We start from the raw sequence: 21,665 nt of genomic DNA on the forward strand, positions 1-21,665 counted from the left end.
TCACTGAAAAGGATACTGTTAAAAATTGGGTCTCTAGCTGACAGAGGTATGTACCCTGTCCAAGTAGGGACTACAATCCTAGTCAGTGTAAGCCAGTTCCAAGCTGTAAAATAACCTGTGCTCACCCTCTGGTGGCTTGGGATAGACCAGGCAGGCTTCACTCATGAGCAATGTGTAAAGTATTTGTGCAACACCTTAAACAGTAAAACAGTGAAAACACCACACAAAGATACCTTGCCTAGTTGCAAAAATAGCTCTTAATTTAATGAAGTAAACAATACCAAAATGACAAAAACCCAATATTTAGAAGCTGAGATACACATTATTAAAGATTAAAAACAATATAGTGCTTAAAAGGAAAAAGCACCAGTGGGGGATATATGGTCGCAGTAGACCGGGTGAAATCTGACAAGCCAGGCTGACCGCAATGGAGTGCTGGTAAGCTACAGGGACCAGCCCTGTCCTGCTGAAAATGTACCTTGTTGCGCAGTCAATGGAGCCCAATGCGAGGAACAGAGGAAGTGATGGGTTGGCGTCAATTCTGCTGAATACATGCAATGCATCAGTTTTGAGCCACGCAATATGAGATATGTAATCAGTGGTTTCTTAGCGATGCAGGCAATACTTCATTGTCAAGCTGCAAAGACATCAATACAATGTCTTTGTCCTCAGTGACAGTGTCTATGAGTTGGCGTCAAGGGGAGATGTGTTGGTTCTGACCAGCGCATTGACCGTGATGCATGGAATTTGCAGTTGCAGAACTTTATACCCACTTCCAAGTGCCCAGGATTAGATTGGCACCACTTGGCAGGGCAAGACTTGCAGCAAGCAATGTCCAGGTACTGTTTCAGGATGAAATGAAATCTTTGATTTCCCTGAGACTTCAGAACAGGAGGCAAACCAACAAGCCCTTTAAGTCACTTTAGTTTTGGGGATGTAGAGATACAGGTCTTCCTCACTCCTAGGCAAGGAGAGCAACAGGCAGCATGGCAGGCACAGCAGAGCATAAGTCTGAAAACGTCCAGCAGAGTGACAGCCCCTTCAGCAGAACAGCAGTCCTCCTTCAAGGCAGGATGTCCTTAGATCCAGAACTGTACTGATTTGGTGGGGTCAGAAGTCCAGTTCCTATACTCAGGGGTACCTTTGAAGTGGGAGAGACTTCAAAGAGAAGCCTTTGTAGTGCACAGAGTTCCTGCCGTTCCTGAACTGGCTCCAGACTGACTACATGATGTTATGTAGCCCTTTGTGTGGGTTAAGGACACAGCCTATTCAGGTGTAAGTTTCAGCTCCTCCAGCAGTATCAGTCACACCTAAGCCCCCTTTGTGTGTGGCTTTCTGTGGGGAAAGCACAATATCTTTGCTGTTACCCACCCAGATGTGTATTCAGAGACAGGCAGAAGGCACTAAATGGTTTAAGGTAAGAAAATGCCAACATTTTAAAAGTGCCATTTTAGGAATTACAATTTAAGATCCAACTTCACCATCAGTTGTGATTTTGAATTGTAATTCCAAAAACACCATACTTGGGGATCCCATGTTTTCCCAATCCTTTCCTGGACATGTAAAACTAAAAAGCACATGCACAGCACTTTAACTATACTGCACATTGCCCTTGGGGCTGTCCAGGACCTCCTTATGGGTGACTTATACATATTAAAAAGGATGGACTGGGAGTAACAAGAGGGTTAATTTGCCGGTGTCACATGGCAGGCCTGAGACATGTTTAACTGAGCTACTGATGTGGGTGGCGCAATCAGTGTTGAAGGTCAATGCGTAGCATTAATGGCCCTGGGTACATGTAGTGCTTTTTACTAAAGACTTATGTAAGCTAATTATGCTAATTTTGGATAAACCAATTGTATCATTTTTAAGTAGAGAGCATATGCACTTTAGCACTGGTTATCAGGGATAAAATGCCCAGGAGGTCAGAAAAAAAAGTTAGGGGGAGACCACGCCAAGGATGCCAGGTCTAACAGGTATAAACTGGTTTTCAAATTGTAGTTATTGTTTCTCAGCTGTTTACAGCTCATCATAGTGAATTCTGAAGTTCTTCAGACTCTAAGTGATTTTTAGGGTCGAGCCTGCGTTGCATGCACTCGCGCATGCGTATCGCAGCGAGACGCTTTAATTATTAGAAAAGGGCTCGGAGCCCTGTCGACATCACGTCAGTGTTTTTTATTGGTTCGTTGGCTTGCCTTTTAAAATCTGCTTGCTTTCATTAGTCGAAGGCATGCACACGTCATACCTTTTCCGGTGGCTGGCCCTCCTCGAGCGTGTCCTGGGTGGTACTCATGCAACATGGATGCACTTAAGCCTCTCTGCTATATTTAGATATCTTAATAAATGTCAAGCCACAAAATATAAATTAGAACTTGAAATGTAAACATTTATGTCAAGGCCGACTCGGTCCTGGAGGCATGCTGATCCTCACAGTTATTCTTCCATTCTGCTTAAAAAAAAACACTCCTGATTTACAGGCATTGTGGATTATATAAAATGCCTTGATGCATGGCTGGAAATTAATGCAAGACTTATAATGAAAACATCAACAGGAGACTAAATCGTTTGTCTCTTTAATAATACAAACATTATCCTTATGAATGCGGTGCCACACTGGCAGAATGCACTTCTCGTTAAGGCTATGACTCAGTTGGTAGCCCCGGCTGCTAAATTGATCTCTTTACAGTAAAATGTTAATTGCAGTGAAATTGCGTTTTTGAACAACAAACAACAGGAGGCCGCCACTTTTACTGAATTAATGAGTATTCTAATTCCATTTTAGAAGTAATACTAATAATATATATTATATTTATAGAAGTTTCCTCTTTTTTACATCTGTTTTTTAATCTGCCAGAGCCTATCCTCACACATATTGATTTCACATAGAACAGGTACTTTCCTTGTTGTGTTTCTTAGTTTTAAGGTAATTTGTGGTAATATTTGAATTGGCCTCCACAAATGTGTGATGTCACATAATATCGTGAGGGGAATAAGGCAACATGGCGTTCCCTCTGTTCTCTGTAAAATTTAACGAAGCACCCTAAAAAGTATCGTAGGCTAGTTGTCTCATTGATTTATAACTACAAAGGACTGCAAGATCCTTCTGAGAGCTGGGGCCTCTCTTGAAATGCTCAACTAGCTCAAATAACCGTGAAACCACCGGATCAGTAGCTTTTTTGTTTCAATACCTTTTACCGTGGCTTTTGAAAACAATTATACCTCATGGTGCCTTCATAAAGACATTGCAGTGATTTTGATTTGATTTCATTGATTTTTGGATTTGTAGAGAGCTCGAATGACCTGAGGCGTCTAGGCGCTATATCGGTCGTAGTGCACAGTACTTTACTACTATATATGACTATTTGGGAGATGCACTGACAAAACTACATTTCTTTATTTCAATTATTTCCTAGAGCGCAAACTCAGCTATGAAGTGTTCCATCGCGATGAACGCTACCATATGTTCTCCATAAGATGCAGCACCATAACAAAACATGTGCACATTAGCGCGCATGTATTAATAATAAAATAAAAACTGAAAAATTAAATATATTAAATTATCGAGAGAGTTAGCTGGACCTCCCACGAAAAAGAAAGAACGACTCATTGAAAAATAAAAAATAAAAAAAAATCAGGATGGCATGTATATTGTGGAAGGAGGGAATTTTACAATTTGAAGAGGAGGGATCTGTCCTGAAACTGCCACACAGGAAACAAGAACAGAACTGGAGCTTTTAGGGATTCGGTGTTCTTGAAGTAAAGTAACTCCTTGTACCTTTCTTGCCCCCTGGGTTCGCCAGTGATTGTGGGCCTTATTGTTTCACAAATTGTTGTATCTGTGTGTATTGGTAGTTACAAAGCACATACCTAAGATTAAAAAGCAAGGAAAAAAGCAATGGTGAGCTGCACATTGCAGGGAATTAAGAGACATCAGATTAAGTGGTGGAATAACATAAATACATTTCACATTTTTAGGAACAGAGAGACTGAATGATTTGTCTAGAATCACATGATGTTGAGCCAAACACAAAGCCTAGGATTCCAACCTACATCCTCGGTTTCCAAAGTTGTCACCGCTAGTAGGTAGGCCTCAACTCCTCCCATGTTCTGACTCGTGTCTTTATTAATTTGGCAAAGTAAAAAGATAAAATATGCAAATTGTACTTGCATATTCACAAAGTACACTTACATGTGCACTCTCTTTGGTGGGAAAAGCACACCTGTGTTTACAATTTGCATCCCTGAGTAACAAAAATGGGCACATTAGCGTCTTCCCCCTACATCTGGATGGAAGTATTGCAGAACCGTCAGAAAGTGGTGATATCTGACTTCTGCCTGCCTGGCAGAGCCACGCATAGATGACTTCACGATGACTGGAATCGAACCATTTCAGAGTGTAGCTGACTGTCAGATCCAGTAGCTGACTTATTTCATGGCGGGCCATCATTTAGGGAAAGTGAATCTGTGAGCAGCTCATCTCCAAAATGGTAAAATATATAGACTTTTATAACCAAGGTCCTAACCCAGTAAAGTCAATTCGTTAATGATCAGGACAGCAATGTCCTGCAGCAATGTATTCAGTATTCAGTATTCCTGTTTAACACCATCATATGCACCCGTATGACTTTGGTAGGCTTCCTCACAGGAAGGTGGCCCACTCACACCCCGGGGAACTGGTACAATGAGAGGAGGCTGAGATCTATACTTTAGGAACCCTCTACCAGGGAAGGGCTCTCCAGTGCTTCCGGGCATTGATTGCTGCCAGAGGGCTACAACAGGGTCTGTTCTCACCACACTTAGAAGTATGCAGAGTGAACCATGTAGAACATCCCACAGACGCAATGCTATGAACGTTAAACACCATCAGGTAGGTTGGTCACTTTGTTTATAGATCCATGCTTGGCCATACTGAGATCTTCTTACAAACACTTAGGGTTTGGTGGGAGGAATGATCAGAGCACCCATTGAACAGGAAGGAATAGCAGAAGGCCGTGACATATTCCCGTAAGGTCTCTCAAAATGCATATTGGGGTAAAGGGTGGGGATCGGGTTGTTTTCCAATAGTTTAGTTTGTAAAACAACGTTATGTTTACAATCAGGATTTAGTCATTTTGCGACTCATTTTGGACGGTTTATTATGGCCACTATTGTACACTGTATATTGCACATTTTATATTACGTTCTGCAATCCCAATGTGTGACTATATGTGAGGTTGTTCTCCTCAATGCATTTTATGAGGAATTTATTGATGGTATGATGATGTAATCAACATTTTCAAAACAAAAAAATAAAAGTTTTTCGTGTCATCAGGCCTCATTCCTTATTTGGGTCAGAGGGCAGTGTTTGCAGTGATCAGTGATATGTCATTGGGATGGTGGAGGGGTTATTCACTGCCTTAGCTGTGAAGAAAAAGCGTTGCCCTGGATACTGATTTGGTGGAGTCTGGTGATTTTATCTGAGTTTGGATCAGGACCTGGATTTGGATTGGGATTTTATTCATCACAGGGAAGAGGATGATGGGTGGACCTGGGGGATCCTTGCACATAGTTGTTGCCCAACAAATGTCCTAGGTTCATGACTGGGCTCTGCAGCTTGTTATGGTCGTTCTTTCTCAGATTCTTCCCCTTTAAACATGTTCAGTTTGGCGTAACCTTAATTTGTATATTTAACTTGCCTATTATATGGCGTGAAAAGTGCTTCCATGGCCTGGATATTATATTAAATGTCAATAGTAGACAGCAACACCCATTGCGCCATCTAATATAGTGGCAGTGCAAACATGGCTTCACCCTCTGCAGCCTGACTTTTGCAATGTACACCAGTACTGAGACCTGTCAAAATAAACCCTTATAATAGGTAAAAATCTTCCTTTGAAATATGAGTAAGTCACTTCGAAGTAGGCGTTGTCGGCAACAAGGTAGGATACATGGGCCTAGATTTACAAGATTCTGGCACATCAGAGCTGATGCACCAAATATCTTGCACCCCCCACCGCCACCTAACAACACCATGGGTGTGCCATCTTAACTATGGTGCATGTTAGGCCAACAGTGTCAAAATGTTTGATGCTTTTGTGGTGCTTTGCTCCACTAGCGGCAAAAATGTTGACGCTAGTGGAGCAAAGTACAAGGAAGTCCATTGATTACAATGGGTGCGTCCTTTAAACATCTGCTTTGAGCAGGCGTTAAAAATTATGCCAAAAATGGCGCAATGAAATCTTATAGATTTCATTGCGCCATTTTTGTGGGCCTCATACCGTCGGAACCCCCCCCTTGCATATATTATGCACCACTTTGTAAATATGGTGCAGCGATTTTTGCCTCTTTGAGCCACATTAGTGTAAAAAATATTATGCTAGTATGGCGTGAGGGAGCACTAGCACCTTGTAAATCTGGCCCATGGTATTTAAAAGTGGGCATGTAGAAAATGAATATTACCATGTCCCTACAGTGACATGATCCAAGAAGCAGTCATTAAAAATGATGCCAAAAATGACGCAATAAAATCTTATAGATTTCATTGCGCCATTTTTGTGTGCCTCATACCGCTGGAATGCCCCCTTGAATACATTAAGCCTGGTGCAGGCATAATGTGGCACAAGGGGTTGCAAAAGGGAACAATGCATGCACTGTACCACTTTGTAAATATGGCATGGTGATTTCTGCCTCTTTGGGCCACATTAGCGTAAAAAAACCATGCTAATGTTGCGCAAGGAGGCGCAAGAGCCTTGTAAATTTGGCCCATGGTAGTTAAAAGTGGGGCATGTAGAAAATTAATAATACCATGACACTACAGGGACATGGCCCAAGAAGCTATTTTCAGTGTGGCATGCCTAGCAATCCTATGTAGAAAATATTAATACTAATACAGTATCTAGGGAATGGGACTAGCTCGAAAAAAAATAAAACCACTATTTTTAGAAGTTATTAAAAATCCAATTCAATGCTGCAGCTGGATTTTTAATAAATAATAAGTGAAAATAACTTCTAGAAGGTTACCCTTTACCTGCATTGACTGTCAGAAGGCATAGTAACATATGTCTCTGCCAGCTCTCAGTCTGTGCTCAACCTTGACTAGGTATGAGAACCGTGAGAAATACCTCACAGTAGCAAATGTTAAGCTGACCTGAATGGCAAAAATGACTCCCCTGAACACCAAAGAATATGCAAGGTGGGAGTTGTGGGCCTCAGCACAGGGTCCTTTCCTGGTTTGCAGTTCTGTACAGGTACATGTAACATTTGGGGTACACTTGAAAGGACAAGAACTAGATGCTAAGACAATTATTGTGTATTCATTTTCTTGTTGCGGGAGGACTCTGCTTTTGTCCTACGATACTCTTGTCTCTGGGTTTGCTGTAGGTCCAGTGCCAGCATCAAACTGGAGTTTAGTGGTAGATGTGGGAAGATACTAGGATTACAATAGCACACTCCCCACACACATCAAACACCAAGAGCCCAAGTTTAGTGTGCCTGAAGTTGTTCACCATCTTGCAAATGCCCTGACAAATGGCATTTTGGGCCTGCTTTCAGTAAAGTCAACAGGAACTAATGAAATGTGGGTACAGTTGGCCCCAGGAACTTTTACCCATTAGATAGGGTATGCCCAGAAGTAATTTACAGCAATTTCAACCCTCAACCCATCGACTTCCACTACTTCCTTACGCTCACTGACGCAACCGACAGCCACCAGCTCACTGACTTGAAACAGCTCACATCCCAGGACACCACTGCCATCATGAACTCAATCCATTCTGGGGTGCCAATGAACCTCTGGCCCCATTGCATCTACACTCAAGTAAGGTAAGATATCAGCGGCACCCTCACAGACATCTTCAATTCCTCCATCACTTTGGTCACCATTCCCAATGAATAGAAGCATGCAGAGGTCAAACCACTCCTGAAGAAACCCTCCACCAACCACAGCAAACTCAAGAATAACCACCCCATTTTACTACTCCCCTTCCCAGTGAACTTCCTGGAGAAAGCCATCAACCACCAGCTCACAGAGTACCTTGAAGAAAACAACCTGCTTGATGCCTTTCAATCCAACTTCCGATCCAATCACAGCAGCAAGACCACCCTGTTTGCAGCAACATATGACATCAGATGCCTCCTCGGTCAAGGTGAGAGCACAGCCTTGATCCTCCTGGACCTCTCGGCAGCCTTCAACACTTTGTCCCACCACACTCTACTCGCCAGACTCCCCCAGATCAGCATCCAGGGTAACCCCCTCAAGTGGATCTCCTCCTTCCTTACCGGATGAACATAACAGATATGCCTACCACCCTTCACCTCCAAAACCAAAAACATAATTTGTGCTGTCCCTCAAGGCTTCTCCCCAGCCCCACCCTCTTCAACACCTACATGATGCTGCTAGCCAACATCACCCACACCCACGGTTTCAACAACATCTCATACACCAATGACACTCAGCTCACCTTCTCCCTCAGGGGAGCCACCAACACCACCAGGTCCAACTTCCGGAATACCATATCCAATGTCACCAATTGAATGAGGTCCAGCTGCTTGAAGCTGAACTTGGACAAAACACAGGTACTCATCTTTGGGAAAAACACCTCACCATGGGGCGATTCTGATGGCCCGCTGCTCTCGGCCCTATGCTGACCCCCTCACTCCACGCATGCAACCTCGGCATCATCCTGGACAGCCAACTCACCATGAAGCAACAGGTCAATCCTGTGTACTCCTCCTACCTCCACACCCTCTGCATGCTTCGCAAGATTTTCCAATGGATCCCCCTATCCACCAGAAAAATGGTCACCAAGTGAACATTTCTCTTTGTGAACCACATCCCATGTGTCAAGAGTGGAGTGCCAGTAAATGAAGCAAAATACATGACGGATCACAAAGGCTATGCTAAAATAGAATATATTTTTGTGTAAGGCAGAGCATAGCTATCTCATAGCGTTTGTACATTCTTTATTTCCAGAAAAGGTGGTTCAGCACTTACATTTTGCATCTACTCAGTGCTACAAATGTCTAAAATGTAAAAACAAGACAGGGACTGTGTAAAAGCATTCAACAAGTTTGGCTTCATAGAATATGTATAGTATAGTGGAATTTATCTGGCTTTCTGTTTATAAAAGTAATGATTTGACTTTTCCTTCCCTTCTGGTGCTTGTGGTCCTGTCCTGTCTGTAATGTGAACAACAAATTTAAAATATAAAAATAAAAAAAATAAGCAATGAGGGGCCTCATTCACAAAGATAAAGTGACATATTTGTATTGTTTATGATTGCTTGCTATTCACTATGCTGTGAGGAGCTTTCCCATAAAAAAAGAGAGGACTGTTGTTTATTTGTATGTGCGGAGACTTCACAGTTGTAACGATATCAGCAGCAAAACACCCTTATGAATAGCAAGCAATCATAAACGTGCACTAAGGGTAAGTTTATTTTTGTGAATAAGGCCCTATAACCCTATTTGTGGAAGTGTGATACATAGAGCCAGATTTATTTATTTATTTATTAGCAGAAGTCAATACTTACAATAGAAAACTGCATGCCTTAGAATACAAAAGTAGTGTTACTTAAAGTCAGGAATGATTGAAAGATGTACACATCACATGAATGTGGATTCAATGAAGGTATTTAGCAATTTTTTGCGTGGTATTTCCAGTAATGCCTGAAGTCTTTCACTGACTTGAAAATGCCCTGACAAATGGTGATTTGGGCCTGCTGTCAGTAAGGCCAACGGGAACTACTGAAAAACTGGGTAGGGTTGGCCTCACAAACTTTCACTCCATTAGATAGGACGTGCCCAGGAGTAATTTTTTTAGGCATAATTGAGGCATCTCCAAACTCCCAAATCAGACCACTTTCTGGATCTGTGGAAGATCAGAAGAAGTCTAACAGCTAATATGAATTACTAACAGCTAATTTTGAAATAATAGTTATTTTGCTTTTTTGATTGGATGCTCTTATTTGAATGTGTACCTGCTAATTTAGTCAGTTTCAACAGTGTTTTTGCTTTTAAAACTGAGTAGTCTTTGAACTTGATGAGCGAATTGTTCAGAGTACTCTACATCCATCATCCAAGCACTTGACATTTACTGGTAGACCTGACAGCATTAAGGTGGTCATTCCCCAACTTTTGTCCACTTTTCTGACACTGTGTTTGCTGGTTTTAGGACTCTGCACACTTTACCACTGCAATCAGTGCTAAAGTGCATGTGCTCTCATATTTAATTCACTGATAAGTCATTAGTAAAGTGCACTACATGTGCCCAAGGCCTGTAAATTAATTGCGACTAATGGGTCTGCAGCACTGATTCGGCCACCTACCTAAGTAGCCCCTCAACCATGTCTCAGGCCTGCCAGTGCAAGGCCTATGTGTGCAGTTTCACTGATATTTTGTCTTGGCATTTAAAAGTATGTACCAAGCCTTAAACTCCCCTTTTTCTACATATAAATCACCCCTAAAGTAGGCCCTAGGTAACCCATAGGGCAGGGTGCTATGTAGGTAAAAGGCAGGGCATGTACACATGTTTTTTTATGTCCCGGTAGTAAAAAACTCCTAAATTTGTTTTCCGTTACTGTGAGGCCTCCTCCCTTCATTGGCTAGCATTAGGTCTGCCCTGATATGCTTTTTGAGTGGTAGATTTAGTATGGGCAGAATGGTAATAAAAAATCCTGCTTATTAATGAGCTTGGATTTTATATTACTATTTTAGAAATGCCACTTTTAGAAAGTGAGCGTTTCTCTGCACTTAAAAATCATCTGTGCCTTACAGCCTGTCTCCAATCAACGTCTGGGCTGGGCTGGTTGACATCTCCCTTGTGCATTTCACCCAGACAACCACAAACATAGGACACTCAGTCACACCTGCACTCATGTGGATATTGAATGGGTTCTTCCTGGGCTGGAAGGGTGGAGGGCCTGACACTTACATTTCAAAGGCTAGTGGCCTGTACTCACACAATGGTCTGTCAAACCCCCTACTGGGACCCTGGCAGACAGGACTGCATTGAAAGGGGAACTTGTGCACTTCAAAATCACTCTATGAAGTCTTCCCCACTTCAAAGACATTTTTGGGTATATAAACTGGGTCTCTGACCCCTTCAACTAAGACACTTCTGGACCTGCACCTGAACTCTGTCAGAAAACCTACCTGTCTACCCGAAGGACTCTCTGGACTGCTTTGCTGCAAAGATCTGCTGTTGCCCTGCTGCCGTACTGGCCTTTGAATGTACTGGAAGGACTCTGCCTTCCCCCAAAGTGCTCTCAGCGACAGTTAAGACTTCAACTCTCAGCTTTTTGCTAGTTCCCGACTCCAGAAACTCCAGAAACGACTTCAGCAATGTCAGCATCGCTGCAGCCTGCTCCCGCTCCCTGAACCTTCCTGCACGCAACGACCTGCAGCCTGCAATGCAAGTCCAACATTGCTGGCACTCCGCTGATGTCACGCAGGGTCATCGCGACGCTGTGAAGTTGACACATCACGTTCTGATGGACCGGAACCAGTGACTTCGCCGGGTCACCAGGAATCGACTCATTGCAAATGCCACTGCATCATCTCCCTCTGCATCCGGATGAAACCAAAGCCTCACCTCCACCTGCTTCGCAGTGTGAAACCAACACCTCTTTCCTCTGAAGCCATAAGCGACTGATGCCGCACTGACTCCATTAACGCCTCCTTCTAAGACAGTGCGACGTTCTTGTTCTTTGTTTTCAAAAGGTATTGTACCTGGGCGTCCGTGTGACACCGTGAAAAGCACTGGTGGTGTCAGATTGTTGAGAACGGCTCCGTCAACGAGGCCGATATAGGCCCAGTTGGAGCTATTGTGTTTTCTAGGTGCTTTAGTTGGATTTAACCTTTAAAAATGTATAACTTTGCTTCTGTACACCAGAGTTTCATCATTTCAACAGTATTTTATTCAGATAAATATTCTCTATTCTTCTAAACCTGCATGGTGTCTTTTGTGGTGTTTTCACTGTGTTATTGTATAAAGTTCTTCACAAATACTTAACACATTGCCTTCTAAGTTAAGCTTGACTGTTCAGTGCCAAGCTACCAGAGGGTGGGCACCAGATAATCTGGATTGTGTGTGACTTACCCTGACTAAGATTGTGGTCCCTACTTGGACAAGGGTGTATACCTCTGCCAACTAGAGACCACATTTCTAACATTTACCATTTTAGATTTTCATATAGAGAGAGGCTGCTCAACTCAATGCATGGTTCTTACAATTGAAATAATTGTAGGACTCTACTTGTGACTTTTTCAAACCACTACTTCTTGGGCGATCCACAAGATCCCAGCTTCTATCATTGTTATGCATGGTTTCCATAGGAACCCACTATCGTTTACACCTGATTCTAAATCTGGTAACTGTTGCAATTAGGTTCCGCCCATTCAGAACACCTAGAATTTTTGCTTTTTAGATCACCCAGTTTTGGATTCTGTACTGTGGGTGAGCCTCACTACATGTTTACCACCAGCATCTACCTTTTAAGATAAGGCCGCTGCAACACAGCAAGGGTGAGGTGAACTTGGGTGGTTGCACATGAACACGTGTGCACACGGATGTGCACACTCATGGGACACTATGGTTGAGTGCAGGCCAGTAACTGTGCATAGGTAGCAAAGCACAGAGTGCACTCAGCACGATTAGATATTGACCTGGGGTAGGCCTTATATTTTTAGTGTACACTAATAGGGGAAGTAATGGGTGATATAGGGCCACATGTTTGAAGATATGGTTTGCGAGTCGCAAAACCGGATGTACAACAGTGTCAATGACACTGTCTGTGATTCGCAATGGGGAATATTCATGAGGTAGGTTGCAATTTGCGACCCCATTGGGAATGGCGGCTCTTACAGGGATGGTGGCTGGTGTCAGCAGACCACCATGTCTGTGACTGCTTTTAAATAAAGCAGTATTTTTTTTTAATGCAGCCCTTGTTCCTTAAAGGAAAACGGAATGTATTTCAAAAGCAAAAATGAAAAGTTTTTTTTTTCATTTTTTCAGAGCAGGCAGGTGTCTGCGGGACCACTGCCTGCTCTGCAAAAAATATTTTGGCATGCATTCACAAAGGGGAAGGGGTCTTTGTGAATGGGTTAGCACCAATTTGAAATTGGTGCTAACTGCGATTGTAATGCGATCGCATTCGTAGTCACAAAACAATCATACTTACCATTTAGATTCGGTATTAGCAAGGGATGCCCTTGACACAACCCTTCCTAATACCGAATCGCAAAACCCAAACTGTGATTTGGTAACAAGTTACCAAATCACAGTTTGGGTTTTGTACATCCCAAAAAGCATTTTTCTACTCGCAAACGGGCTGATTCTGTGTTTCGGCCCCTTTGAGACTAGAAAAATGCTTTGTACATTTGGACCTTACTGTTTTGTTGATAATGACATTATATTATACAGATAGGGGCAAAAACTCCCTTTGAGTGCATTTTTACTTCCGTTTGGCCTACAAAGTCCAGTGATATATCAAAATGAGGTGTAATCTGTGTACGAAAATGAAAACTGCAAGTTCTAAAAAGTTATCTGTACATTTTCTGGGTCTTTCAGAATTATCATATTTCTCTTGCTCAGCTCAGGATCAGAACCCAGGGCTTTTGTCACCTTGATGTGCCAAGGTAATTACATTTCTCTCCAGCAGAAAGAACAAAGGCATCCTCACAAAAAGGGAGGAATTAACAATGCTTCACCCAGCTCCTGAGGTGGAACTGAAGGGTCTCCATTAATACACCTGTCACACTGGAGAAGGGATGGTCCTGTCCAAGTGAACTGAACAAAGGAGGGTGCCCAGACCTCTGCAGCCAACACAGGAGGCGGGTAGTGATGTTAGGGTGGGACAGAGCTGATGTCTTTGAGAAGGTGCCTCTTTTGACATGGTTAGCCCCCAACTTTTTGTCTGGTATTTGATGTGGTTTCAAAGTTGCTAGTGCCCAGGGCCTCTTCTAACCAGGTTCCCTGGGCCAGTTATCTTTTACCAAGACCGGTGTGATGCATTGGCGCAACTAACAACACCTTTAGCTGCCACTTTAAGTCCCTAGTAAATGGCACTTAGGTACCCTAGGGCATGGGGTGCAGGGGTAGGCCCCTGAGGGCAGCAGCACCAATTGTGCCACCCTCTGGGACCATGCATCCAAGTGCACCCAACACTGCAATTGCAAGCTGAGTGTCTTGGTGCAATCCTAAAATGCAAAACTGACATGGCACACAGCCTGTCTGACCTGTCCCCTACACACTGCAGGCAATATAGGTAAGTCATCCCACTGGCAGGCCTTTCAGCCCTAAGGCAGGCTACACTGTACTGCATGTGTAAGCATAGGTGCATGAGGAATATCCCCATACAGTGTCCTGGCCAAACTTGGGACATAGCAAGTGTACACAGCAGCCATTTTAAATGCATGTACTGGATACTGGTCAGTACGTGTTTCACATCTACATGATGGCTACTCTGAATCCTGGGTTGTTTGGTATCAAACAACTCAGAACAATAAATCCAAACTGGTAGCAGAATTGGATTTAGTGCAAAATGTACCCAGTAGCCACCTTAGAGGTGACCCCTGCAAAAACTAACTAACCCTGACATGATTGCTGCCCTGTCATAACCAGCCTGCCACCACCTGCCAATATTCTGAAACCCTGGGTTGAGAGCCTTTGCTCTTTGGGTCCAGAAAACAAAGCCCTTCCTAGGCAGAGGTTTTTCACCGCCTTCCCCAGGAATGTGCACAGCCCTGCCTGTGCACTTCAAATGGCTTGCCACCCTTGAAACTCAACCCCCAGCCCTGCTGCTAGCAGCAGGTGGCCACCCCCATTGCAAACCCCCACTTTTGGCGGGAACAACAGTGGCAAAAATGCACAAAGGACTGAGTAGTGGCCATCCCAGCCTATACCATCCCTAAGGTGTTGCATGCAAGGTGACCCCTCCATTTCATTGTCCTCCATCTTGCATGATTAGGAAAATAGCCAATTGGGGATAGGGATGTGACCTCTTCCCACAGGATGTTGTCACATAGTGGGTGTAGCCACCCTAAGAAAGTTGGCTAATTGGCCACCACTAAGAACCACCCTAAATGCCCAGTAAATGCATTATTTAGGGGGCACACCTAGACCTGCAAATCATATTCCAGGAACACATAAAGGCCAGCATCAAAGAAGACCTAAGGCTTGAGCACAGACGTTCTGCTGCCCAAAGGAAAAGGTGCCAAACCCTGCCTGCTACATCCAGGACTCGACAATCGCCACTGAGGAGCTGACTGAACATTGGATAGACTCTACAAAACCCCAGAGGATCTCCAACCTTCTGAAAATCACCAAGGACCTCCCTCCAGAGTGAAGGCATCACTCCCTGCAACCAAGAAGCAGAAACCAGTGAAGTCCAGTTCAGTGACCGGCTGCAGACCAAGGAACTGGACACAGCAGCCAGACCAAATTTCACCCAACAGACCCTGAGGACAAATCTTGCAAGTGTGCCAATTTTGGTGGCACTGCGACCTACAGTGGCTTGACTGTACAATAGCCAGGGGAACTGGACCCCAAACATCAGACACCCAGAAGAGAAGTTCACTCCAGACTCTCTGAGAACCAGAAGCAAGCCCCCATCAGGGACTTCAGGACACATAAGAATTACATCCGAGGGTGGCCCTGCTGACCTGCAATCCATCCTCACAGTGACCTGCCTGCAGGCTCCAAGGGCCCAGCTCTTGGCTGACCTATATGCTCTGCACCCGGCCTCCCTGGCCCCTGCACTGGAGAACCAGCTATGCTCTAACAGTGCCCCACCCCTTGCAACCTCTACATTCCAAGGGGATCCACTGGACTTATCTTGAAATCCAAATGGTCCCCCTCTCCTGTCCTGGTCCAGCTCCAAGACCTTCAGCAGCTGCTTCTGCTTGAACAGGGAACTGCCCAAACTTCTCCAGCTGGCCCACAGGACTCCTTGATGACCTCAGCCTAAAAACAAAAGGGCACATTGGTAAACACAGTGCCTGAATTTATATGCTTTTTAAAATGTTTCTCCCATTGATTACTATGGTGCTTAATTGCGCACAAAAAGACTATTTTTACTAAACTTTGCAAAATCATAACTTAAAAAGTACTTACCCGATTTTGATGATCTTAGTCTTAAAAATGTTTATAGAAATCTGTCGTATTTTTGTAAATTGGTCTCGAGTTATTCTTTTGAGTGTGTGTCCTCATTTATTGATACTGTGTGTACAACAAATGCTTAGCAGTTGGCCTAACTGCTTGACCAAGGTACCACAAAAAATATAACATTAGGTAGTCTAGTTTTTATGTCTTTAAACCAATGTGTGGTTGCCCGGATTCTCTGCACAGTGTGCATCTTTTTTGCACATTATATAGAGAGCCAACCTCCTTCAGTCCACAGAGGAGATGTGACTAATGACTCCTGGACGATGATTTTGAGCTGTCCCAGCATGCTGTGCTGGAGGGTTGGGACAGGGGTGGATAGTTGACATGGTGCACTAAGATTGACCAGGGGTTCCTGACTTCTGGAACCTTCCACACCCCTTTAAAAATGCTCTCACAAGCGTGAGACTCTCTCTTGATATTTGCTTTTGTGCGCTTTGCTGTCTGATCCCTGGATTGCCATGGACAACTGGAAGGATGCCCTGAGGCCAAGAAAGGCCTATGGACTCTGCCTAGTTTACCCCAGGACCAGTAGGTCTTCCCAAGTGCCAGTCAGGCTGGCCCAATAATGCCCACTGAGGACCATTTGGGGGAATGCTCTGAGAAAGTCTGCTGCAACTGACCCTAGTGGCTAGAGCTCACCATCAGGAATAAAATTAGCCCAGGATCATGCAGAGCCACTCAATGGGGCCCGTTTTATGACATTCAGAAGTCTGGTGAAATTTGACCTTGCTCCCAAGTGGAGCTGCTCTTTACCCAAAATTCGCCCAGGGTGAGCCAGGGTCCATAGATTGCTGCCTTTGTTTCTAATTTTTCTTCGAGGGAGGGGGCATGTGTCCAGCCCATTCACACCATGCGGGCCATGCGGGAGCTAGCGGGGCAGTGAGGGGTGGGCTCCCTTAGCTGTCCCCAATGCTGAGGAATAATAAACACAATTTATGGTCAAGAAGGGGGAAGTATGTGCCTTGACTTCCACAGCAAAATTAATTTATCAAGCAAAGGAACCCTTTTTACTCAATATGGTATCCTTAAGTTGGTTCATATTTTATTTATTTGCAAAACCATTCGGTATGACCTTTTTGTTCAAAAACATGTACATCTTATAGTTTTTAAATATTAAGTACTAGGTGCTCCTAAAATAAAAACACAGTGAAGGTGAATATTGTGGTACATAAAGTGCCAGTGTTATGTTCAATATATACAAAAATGTGGTTCAAAAACAAGCAGTGAACTTCCAAATTACTCCATCAATCCTGGAGTCTTGAATTCACTATATTATTTTTACATCAATCCACACTGAATTTTTTGTCGACGTTTCGACCCTTTATACAGATATAAATCAACCACGGGTCATCATCAGGACTGGAAATCTCTCTATATTGGTAGCACCTATTCGTTCCAAGATTATCTAGATTAATCCTCACAATTATTTCTTGGTAGTAGTTGCAATTCGGCGTCTTCCAGTGTGTCCTTACGACTACCAATGAAGGTTGTGGAGGACAAGTCTGTGGCGTTTTACTTCACTACGTATGCTGTAATTTAAAGACAGACAGATTGCTGGGTTGACGGGCAGTCTCTGGCCTATGGTTGAGCCGTTGAAGCTACGGTGCTTCATTATGCTACAAAGGCTGCACTTTTAAGACAATTTGATAGCTGTCTTGTACCGCCGAAAACGATCAATAATATTGACAACTACTACCAAGAAATAATACAGCCTTTCGACCTGGCATCCTTGATGTGGTCTCCCCTAACTTTTTGCCTCAGCTTCCCAGGTTGTTGCTATGTGCTGGACTCTGTTTTTGCTGTTTTTGTTACGCTGGGCACTTTACCACTGCTGACCAGTGCTAAAGTGAAAGTGCTCCCTCTGTGAAATTGTATGTGTAATTGGCTGTTTGATTTACTAGCAAGTCCCTAGTAAAGTGCACTAGAGGTGCCCAGGGCCTGTAAATCAAATGCTACTAGTGGGCCTGCAGCACTGATTGTGCCATCCACATGATTAGCCCTGTAAACATGGCTCAGACCTGCCACTGCAGTGTCTGTGTGTGCAGCTTTAAACTGCCAATTCGACTTGGCAAGTGTACCCACTTGCCAGGCCTAAACCTTCCAGGGTGCAGTGTCTGTCAAAGGTGGGACATACATCTACTGATGTGTTTTACATGTCCTAACAGTGAAATACAGCCAAATCCATTTTTCACTGTTGCAAGGCCTGCCTCTATCATAGGATAACATGGGGACTGCCTCTTCATATGCTTAAAGTGCAGTTTACCTTTGAGATCAGATAGAGATTTGGAGTTGGGGTCTCTGAGCTCACAATTTAAAAGTACATATTTTAGTGAGGTTAGTTTTTCGATTGTTAGTTTGAAAATGCCACTTTCAGAAAGGACGCATTTTCTTGCTTAAACCATTCTGCGACTCTGCCTATTTGTGGCTTCCCTGTCTGGGTCAGACTGACAGTTGGGCTGTTTGTGAGTCTCCTCTCAACAGTTACAAAAAGGGAGCTGGGGATTAGCCTGCAAATCCCGATGAGCCATCTGGGCTAGAGTGGAGGGAGGACTGGTCACTTACACCTGAGGGGGCTGTGCCTGCCCTCCCACAATGCAATCTCCAACCCCCTGGTATGTGTCTGGGGCCTGGCTTTGGCAAGGCATAATCCTGTAAACAACAAAGGCTTCTCTTTGAAGTTGGGCACCATCAAAGGCAGAACGAGTACAAGTATTGGACCCAAAATCCCCGTCTTTAGATTTCTTCAAGATTTGATTCTGGAACCAAGAGGAACCTCTGCCAAGGAGAAGAGCTGATGAAGTGGTGCCCTTGCCTGTGACTGTGCTTTGTTGGGCTATCCTGCAGTTGTGGCTTCTGCCTGGGAAAGTGGACAAAGATTGGACTTTGTTGTACATTCTTGCATGAGAAGAATCTCCAAGGGCTTGGACTGAGCTTGGCTCCTGTTTTTGAAGCCTCAGGTACAGCAAGGGCTTCACCAACCATTCTCTGAGTCTGCATGATGTGGACACTAGGTTGTTAGAGGGTGCCATTACACTTTCTGGGCCCTTGAGAGTGAATTTTGTGGTAAAATCCTGTGAAACAACTTTGGACGACACTGTGAGACTTTGTAAGGACGTCGGTGCACAGAACCCATGATGCTGCCTACACCTGAAGCCGTGGACTTAACAAAAGTGCGATGACCCCACTGACATCGCAGATTCCACTTCACCACCGTTGCTGATGTCCTAAGAACTTGCAAGATCAGAGTGTCGTAACACCGACGTTCGTTACACCTGACTCCGTCACAGCACGTGAGACCCTGTGACGTGACTGCGGCCCTGTGAGGACACCCTGCAGCATTGTGACTTTTCTGGTCTTCAGCTTTGCCGGAGGTGCCCAGGGACTGACTCCTCGTAACCAACACCTCACCTCCACCGCTATGCAGCAAGGATCTGGCACGTCTTCATGACGCCTCTGTTCCTTCGTTTTGCAGCACTGGAACCAACGCCGCATCAGATCCATCGACGCCTTGCTCCGTAACTCCCTGCACCAGCCTGTTTTCCACACTTTTGCTAAGGTACCGTTCCAGGGGGTCTGTGTGACTCTGTAAATGGCATCAGTGGCGTTGAATTGTGGGAAACAACTCCGTCATGATGCCGCTTAACATCAAATTACAACATTGGTGCTTCTAGGCACTATTTTTGTGTTTTTATTTGCTAAATAATATTTTCAATTAGTTTTCATCGTATTTGGTCTTGTTTACTTAGATAAATATTTACTATTTTTCTAAAAATGTGTGGTGTCCATTTTGTAGTGTTTCACTGTGTTACTGTGTGTGTGGTACAAATAATGTACACATTGTCTCTGGATTATGCCTTTTTGCTCAAGCCAAGCCACCAATCGGGTGAGCAGGGGTTAACCCGGTGTGTACCTCCTTTGCCCTGACTAGAGTTAGGGTCCTTGCTTGGAGAGGTTTAAACTGATTGCCAACCAAAGAACCGATAACAACAGCGAAAATCACCTGTCAGGATGAAATTGTACTGAACCATTTTTAGGGCTTAGTTGGTTTTCCCCAGCTCATTTGTGACATAAAATCTGGCTTTGTCTGGATGCCCGATTTCGAAAGTCACTGATCACTGATGTATTAACATTTGATCATATGGCCATTGTCCAATGGATGATGTATCTGATTCAGACTTTTACTGAAATGGGTGTTCCAGAATATTATAATTCCCCTATATTTCTTGTGTCCATGTCCAAGAATACATTTAAAGAACTCTACTTTTGCTATAGAGATAATCATCAGAGTCAGATGGTACAATCTATGCAATTTTTTTTTAGTTATTCTGCTCTTTACACTTTTAATTGTATTGAACCCTCTTTGACACTTGTTGCAAATACACAGGACAATTTCTGTCTAGCCGATCTTAGATTAAATACCATGCATTTTCTGCGGGCCTTCCCTGTTCAAGGCACATGGTTTGACCATCTTCCTATCTGCCCTTGCAGCCTAGTGCAGTATGACAGCACTAATCACTTTATGGTTTTCTGCAAGTTTTACACATTGCCCTGTAGGCGCTTCTGGGAACCCTGTCTGCTTCTGTTAAGATTACACATTACCATGCTGCTCCTATATTGTATTGTAGTGGTCTCTGGTTATAAGTGGTTCGCTTTAAATATTTCAAATTTTTCATGGTTTTATGTGTGCTTTTATGGCGTGGTCACTGAATAAAGAATTCTGATTAATTGATTGAAGTGCATTTACACATGGTTATTATAGATTATTGGAATTACACACAAAACAATTATGTGTTTAATGTGATTTGTTGACGTTGAACCTTTGACCAAGCCAGTAGACTTACTTTATATAGTTGTATGACCCCTTTAGGGGGGAAGAGGTGACTATGTAATGCCATCTATGGTGTTTTCTATTGTTCTATCTGTTTAATCAGTGCATAATATTTAGTAGTCTGTGTGTAATAAATGCACTTTATGTAATTTTACTTTTTCCAAACTAAAATACCTGACTTGTCAATCATTTATTGCTTGTTGATATTGCAGTGAATGGAGATTTCTAGTCCACACCACCTCCCCTGAGTAGGTCTTGGACTGCTTCACTCCTCTGAGGGTCAAGTTCTACAGTGGGGTGCTTGGTTCCCAGTAAGGGGAACTTGTGGACCTATTACTTGTACAGGCCACACAACTAAATATCCAATTTCCTACAGTAACTCACTGCTATGATGTGGCAACAATTGATAACAAAACTCATTACACACTGTTGCTATATCATAAGGGTTTAAGAGACAAGGCTGACTGGGCTGTATTAAAGCCTGTCAGTGCAGCGCTACTTGTTTGCTTTTCCTGAAAGCAGAAAGCACAACTGTAGAACAAGGAAGGAAGATGGAGAAGTTGGGGGGGCTTTGGTTAGAAACGGCAGGTGAATTTTATTTTTTCACATTTGGGTAAGGAAAGAAAGGCATGTTATGTGTGGCTCCTCCATTACCCCTCCGCCCCTCTATAGCAGATGATTTTGGGGGTCATATAT

This window comes from Pleurodeles waltl, chromosome 2_1, assembly GCF_031143425.1.
Source record: "Pleurodeles waltl isolate 20211129_DDA chromosome 2_1, aPleWal1.hap1.20221129, whole genome shotgun sequence".
Lineage (NCBI taxonomy): Eukaryota > Metazoa > Chordata > Amphibia > Caudata > Salamandridae > Pleurodeles > Pleurodeles waltl.